This window comes from Athene noctua, chromosome Z (genome assembly GCF_965140245.1).
Source record: "Athene noctua chromosome Z, bAthNoc1.hap1.1, whole genome shotgun sequence".
In the NCBI taxonomy this organism is placed as follows: domain Eukaryota; kingdom Metazoa; phylum Chordata; class Aves; order Strigiformes; family Strigidae; genus Athene; species Athene noctua.
Genome location: NC_134077.1, coordinates 90,982,298 through 90,989,398, shown reverse-complemented (window position 1 = coordinate 90,989,398; position 7,101 = coordinate 90,982,298).

Here is a 7,101-nt window from a genome sequence, read left to right as displayed (position 1 = left end):
ATTTTAAAAAGTATATTATTTTATAGCTTGGTGTTGACTTTGTTCTTTTGTTGAAAGTAAATAATTAAAGGAAAAATTGCAAGACAAAATGAAAAACCATGGTGCATAGAAAATCCACCAGGAATTCAATAGAAACCTCTTAACACACAAACTAAGAGCAGGAGGAGGAGGTTTAACACTTTGCTTTGTCTGCTTCAGCGTGCACTGGATTTCCCATACCGCGGGGTTCTTAGCACTTATGTTCTGCCTAAGCGCTGAAGAGCAGGATGACAGCGAACTTCTGCAGGACGTGGTGATTAGGGAGTCGCAGGGCTGGAGACAGAATTTCCCAGTGCCTGTCAGTCCTGCTCCCCTGACCCCCAGCAGAGCGCTTGGTCCGTGTGGGCCCCTTCCCGCGCTCGCGTGTCATTATCCTGATGTACTTTTTGCCTTGTTAATAACTCTGGCAGAGCAAGAGCTGCGCCCCTGGAGAACACCTGAGAAGGCTTGTGCCACCACGGTGAGAAAGGGGACAGGGTTTAATCCAGACTTAGCATTTCAACTCATGGCTCAAACCCTCTTCCACACCAACGCCCAGGCTGTGAGCTGAGCTCAACCCCATTTCCACAGGAGAAGTGTTTTTGTGGATGCTGGATCGTGCCCTGTGCACCCCCGCCAGTGAGGGGGGAGTGGGGGCATTTGGGGGACCACCTGCGAGGAGCGGGCAAGGAAGGAGAAATCTCTTCACACAAAAAGAAAACCCAGTTCTGGGAAGGGGCCAGTCCCTGGTGGGGGCTGGTGGTTTGCCATCAGAACACCGTCCTGTCTCAAAGGGGCTCATCAGCCAGGACGGGTGAGAAAGTTCGGTGTGCTGAGACCTCCCCGTCCCCCCAGTCCCACAAACTGAACCTCGGGTGGGCTTCTGTAGCGCCTCAGTCCCCAGGAAAACCTCATCGCTCTGGAAGAGCCGCTCAGGGACAGTAACACAGCTCCTGGTAGGCAGGGCTAAGGGCAACCTTGGCAGCTACAGCTACCGCACATACGGAGGGCGAGAGGGAATTAATGAAGGACGGGCTTTGATCTCCAAACCCTAGAAAATCAGTGGAACGTCCTGGAGCACAGAGAGAATGTTTGGGATTGTGCTGAGGGTGAGTTATTTGACAATTTGGCAATGAAACTAACTTTCAAGTGTCCTGACAGTGAAATACCTTCATCAGAATACTGAAAACACACCCCCAGGTCACAGAGACCGTTGCCCAGGTGAAGACCCTTCCCCCGAGCACGCACAGTTGTAGCAGCGTTGTGTAAGTTAATCACTAACAAGTATTCGATAGCGGTGTTTGGAAAAGCACTGACCTCTGATTTTTGTGTATAAAAGGATCACAAAAACCTGCTGTTGGGTGCTTGATTTGTGGAAAAGTTCACTGAGCACCCAGGCTTGAATAAATACAGTTATCTGTCCTGGGTGTGCTCAGATGGGTGATTGCACAGTGGGCACGAATCTGCTTTTTGGAGAAAATCAGGGAGTGAAACCAGATCTGTGGGTGAAAGCGAGCCTGTCCCGAGGGTTGTGGGTCTGCAGAGTCACCATGGACAGGACCTGGCTTGGCAGGGCTGGCTCCAGTCTGGAGCTGATGGGGAAGAAAAATGACAGGGGGTGAAGATGGTTAATGTCATCCCGTGGCTGCGGTGACACTCACTGCTCACTGGGACCAGCTCAACATCTCGTCTGGGGGGTCCTGACCCCGACTCCGCTGCCTCTGGGGAAGGAGCAGGGTCTGTGCCCTCGCGGGACAAACCCATCACAGTAAATCCGCTTCTTGCCCAATAGTGAGACAACGGTCCCACATCAGGGTGGCTTCCCCTGCTTCTGCTGTGCTCCATCGGAAAGGAACCACAGCTGCCCCCCTGAGGGGACAGGGCCTCTGGCTGCTCCCACACACCAGCACCCTCCACACTTCCACCAGCTCTCGGGCAAGTGCTGCTCTCTGAAAAGCAGCTTCATGGCCCGGGGTGCAACGGGCCAACAGCCGCACCCTGCAGAGACGTCGCTTGTTTGTTTTAGGGCTGCCCAAGCCTGGGTGCTCAGTGCTCTCCCACAAATCGAGCACACCAGCGGGACTTTCTGTGCTGTCTTTATGCACAGAACTTGCAGAGTCAGTGATTTTCCATGTCCCTCCTCCCTAGGATGACTGGTTGGTAATTTACATACAATTATAATACTGCTGGCAGACACTTCCACCACTGTGCGTGCTGAGGGGAAGGGTCTTTCCCCGGGCAGGGTCTTCTTGACCGACAGGCGTGATGTTTAGGTAACCACGAGGGCAGTTCTGCGGAGGACACACGCACCCCGAGTTTCCTGGCCCCGCGGGCGCTGCGCCCTCCTCCGGGTCCAACGGCTCCGGGAGGTCCTTGCTCTGAGAAGGCAATCTCCTTGTGGTGCTGGCGGGGGATGCCTTTGGCTCTAGCACAGAAGGGCACATCGTGCTTCAGGGAACCGCAACGGTGCTGCCTGGCTCTCAAAGTTCCTCCTTCAGAAGCATGGCCAGGCATGTGTCCTCCTGCAGCCTGGCTCGGCAGCACGATGCCACCCCGCGGGTCCGGCCCGTCCTCCCACCACAGCCCCGTCCCTGCCAGCAGCTCTGCGGGGAGGGGTAACTTCCATAACATCCACCTGTGGCAGCGAACACAGGTGCTGGGGCTCAAGCCCGTGCTGCCACGGTCGCAGTGTGTGGGTTGGGGGTGCGTGGGCCTCCCGCTGTGTGGCCATGGGGGGACGCGAGGTCCTGTGTGTCCAGCAGAGACCAGAGGGGATATTCCTCTTCCCAACGGAGACAGGCTGCTGCCTTGAAACAAAATCAATTGTTCCTCAGACAAACTGGCCTTAGGGTTTCCAGAGCAGGGAGGTAATGGTGTCCTCCGAGCTGCGGTGCAGGATGAACGCCAAAGCCGGTGAGTTCCGCTGCGAAGCACACAGATCAAATCCCAGCTCTGAAGTGCCTCGTGGCGAGAGAACTTCTTGGCATCGGGACTGAGAGATCTGCCCAGGTGGCCGTGCGGCCGCGGCTCCTTGCCCAAGAGGGAAGGAGGGAGGTTTTAGGGGCAGCGCTGCGGGGGTGCTGCAGGCCTCAGGCACAACTGCCTGGGCTTTGGCTCCACACCAGCAAAACGGGGCCACAACCGCTCCGTCCCGAGCCCAGCACCCCCCACTCCCACTGCGGCCTCTGCCTGCGCAGGACTGGGACACAGCTCCGCACTGGGGTGTCCTGGGCAGTTCAGGAACCAACATCAGGCTGCAGGGACCCCCCGGGGCAAACACCTTCACCGTCTGCTGACAAAGTGGGTGTCAGGGCGGAGAGCCGGGGGGCCCAAGGCAGAGCCAGCGCCAATGCCAGCCGGGACGAGGCAGCGCAGCCTGGCCAGACCCTGCCTGATGGGGGAAGCCCGACTTTGTCCCCATCCCCTCCACAGGATGCTGCTCATGCCTGGTGCTGCCCTGATGATCCGGCACTGGCAACGCGGGAGCAGATCACCCTCTGCCCCCTCCTCGGGGCCGCAGGCCAGGGCTCTGGGCCGGGAGGCAGCCGCAGGTACGCCTGGTTAAATGACTTTCCCAGCAGATTCTACAAAAGCTCTTGCCTTGAGAGAGAGAGATAAATTCATATTCTTGGGCAGACTTGAGGGAGAAGAAAGCTTCAGGTAGGAGCCAACCCTCTGTTGCACTGTGTTTAATCCCCTCCCAGTGAGTGCTGGTGTGCACCTCAACTCTCAGCATTCCTTCCTCAACCTTGCTGTGTAGTGGCTGCAACAAATGATGGACCAAATGCTCTCTTCTCCCCTTTTCACTCCTGGGACAACTGCCCCCATTACCAAACAAGACTCTGACCTTTTGATCCATCCATCTTGCCTCCTCCAGAGCCTGGGCTGAGCTACGGCCCTTCATTTATTCACGCAATGTAGGTTTCCTCATGCTGCTTCACCAGTGCACATCAGCTGTGACCTTGAGACACCATCCTCTCCTGGGACAAAGCATGTTTTTCAGTCCCAGGCATCTCTGGAGTAAAGACTGACAGTTCTTTGAAGGAGGGGGAAAAACACGGGTGGGAGGAATGACAGGTTGAAGTACATTTTGGTTTAATAGGATAAAATGGAGCTTGATGAAAGTAACTCAGTCATCTGGTCCAGGACTTTAACACAGCAATTCCCTTTAACTAGTGCCTAATGTGGTGATATTTTTGCTGGTGTAAAATGCATCATCCGTTTTTGCCCTTTTCCTTATTCTGTCCTTCTCAGCTAATGCAAAAACATCTTCAACTCTATGATTTTTGCATGAAGCTCTGAAAAATTCTAGGCAGAAGCATTATTAGTGGTGCTGGGAGGCACCGATTACCAGTGGCCATCTGCTGGAGCCAGACACAACCTGTTTTGTTTCAAGTGGCCCAAGACAGAGACCCAAGAGTGGAGCCCACAGCCTGGGCACAGACCAGACACTTGGTTTTGTTTCTCCAGCCCGTAAGCGGAGATGATCTGACTGGTCCACATGGAGTTTAACAATCTGAGGGAGAAGGTTCAATGACTGGGTGTGCACTGTGGGACTCCATCACTGGGGCTGGAAATGTCTGCAAATGAGGGTCCTGCAGCAGCTCTGCTGGCTGCAAGAGACAAATCCTCGTCGCTGCGCTGCACCTCGTCGCTCCCGCGTGCAGGAGGGCTCCAGCGCCCGCTCCGAGGGAGGGTTTTGAAGCTGGACTGGAGTGTGCTGGTTTTGAGATTCCAGGTGCTCGAGCACTACCCCAGCCTGGGGAGCAATTGCTGAAGACAGGGCAGTCCCAGGTAGCTGGCGGGATGTAGAGTCCTGGTTCTCCTGCTCTTCAGCCCTGCAGTGCCTGGCCATGGGCACCCTTGACTTCACTCTGCCCCATCGCAGGTTGGTCCCCATCAGATTTATCATTTTCAGGTCTTAGTTGCTCAGCTACACCTTTCTTTCTGATCTTCAAGCATGTGCTCATATCAAGAACAGCCATTTTCCTTCACACCTTATCTACCCAGTTGCTTTTCCCTAAGAAAACCAGCCTCATTCCTGTCAGCCTTTACCTGCTAGCTGCATTACCTGAACCCTCTGAGTCTTCTCCGAATTCTCTGGTGGGATCTCTACAGCAGATTTGCTCTGTCTTGCTGTGCAAAGCCTGACATAAGTCAGTGCTTGGGCTGATATCTTAACCTGCCATGACCTAAGTGGACTGGTGGTTAATGCCCCAGTTTGTTTATGTCGCTGCAGCATCTCTCAGTCTTTAGCAGTGGAACTGGCTGTTTCCTGGTCACCCAGCCTCAAGAGCTGGGAGATGGGGAGGGGGAGCAGACTGAGGTCAGCACAGTTGAAGAGGAGGGCGTTGGAGACCTGCTGCACCATGTGGATGCACACACATCTGTGGGAGCGGGTGGGTTACACCCAGGGGTGCTGAGGGAGTTGGCAGATGTGCTTGCCAAGCTGCTTTTCATGATTTACCTGGAGTCATGGCTGACTGGGGAGGTCCCGTTAGACTGGAGGGTGGCAAATGTGACACCCATCTACAGGAGAGGCAGAAAGGAGGTTCCAGGAAACTGTAGACCTGTCAATGTGACCTCGGTGCCAGGGGAGGTCATGGAGCAGGTCACCTTGGGTGCCATTACAAGTCGTATAATGGACAGCCAGGGGATCAGGCCCAGTCAGCATGGGGTTATGAAAGGCAGGTCCTGCCTGACAAACCTGATCTCCTCCTGTGACAAGATGACCTGACTATTGGACAAGGGAAAAGCTGTGGATATTTGACCTGGGCATTTGAAAAGCATTTGACACAGTTCCCCATAGAATTCTCATAGGAAAACTGTCTGCCCATGGCCTGGGTGAAAGAACGGTCTGCTGGGTGAGGCCCTGGCTGGACGGACGGTCCCAGGGAGGGGTGGTCAGTGGAGCTAAATCCAGCTGATGGCCGGTCACGAGTGGTGACCTCAGGGCTCAGTGTGGGGACCATCTTATTGATGATCTTGATAAGGACACAGAGTGTGTCATCAGTGAGTTTGCAGACACCAAGGGAAGAGGGAGTGTTGATCTGCACAAGGACAGGGAGGCTGCAGAGAGACCTGGATAGATCGGATCGGTGCCCAACGTCAGCAGGATGGGCTTCAACAAGGGCAAGTGCCAGGTCCTGCCCTTGGGCCACCAAAACCCCCTGTGTGGCTACAGGCTCGGGGAGGGGTGGCTGGAGCTGTCTGGGGGAGAAGGGTCTGGGGGTTCTCACTGACCAGCAGCTGAACAGGAGCCAGCAGCGTGCCCGGGGGCCAAGAAAGCCAACGGCCTCCTGGCTTGTGTCAGCACCGGTGTGACCAGCAGGAGCAGGGAGGTGACAGTCCCCCTGTGCTCGGCACTGGTGAGGCCACACCTGGAGGGTTGTGTCCAGGTTTGGGCACCTCAATCCCAGAGAGATCTGGAGGGGCTGGAGCGAGGGCAGAGGAGGGCAACGAGGCTGGGGAAGGGCTGGAGAATCAATCCTGTGAGGAGGCAGGGCAGGAGCTGGGAGTGTTCAGTGTGAGGAGGAGGAGGCTGAGGGGAGCCCTCATCCCTCTCTGCAGCTCCTGACAGGACATTGCAGAGAGGCTGGGGCTGGGCTCTGCTCCCAGGGGATCAGGGACAGGACAAGAGGGAACGGCTGGAAACTGCCACAGGGGAGGGTCAGGCTGGGCAGGAGGAGAAAATGTTTCCCAGCAAGAGTGGTCCGAGAGTGGAACAGGCTGCCCAGGGAGGGGGAGTCCCCATCCCTGGGGGGGTTTCAGGGCCGTTGGGATGAGCTGTGGGGGATGTGGGGTAGGGGAGAACTTTGTAGCGTCGGGCTGGCAGCAGGACAGGCAGCAGCCACAAACCATAGCCAGGCTCCTGCGGGTTTCACCCGAGCACTCTGTAAGCTACCTGGCCTCGACTTCCCACCGTCAGCTCCTGAAGACAAGGCTGGCTTTTGCTCACCAGCACATAACTGGTTTTGAAAAATTCCATGGAAGTCTCCAAGGTGACATATTGCTGACTGAAGCCACTGATCATCTGAGGAACAGCTCTGGACTCCTGGCTGGCGTAACCCTTGCTGCAGTGGC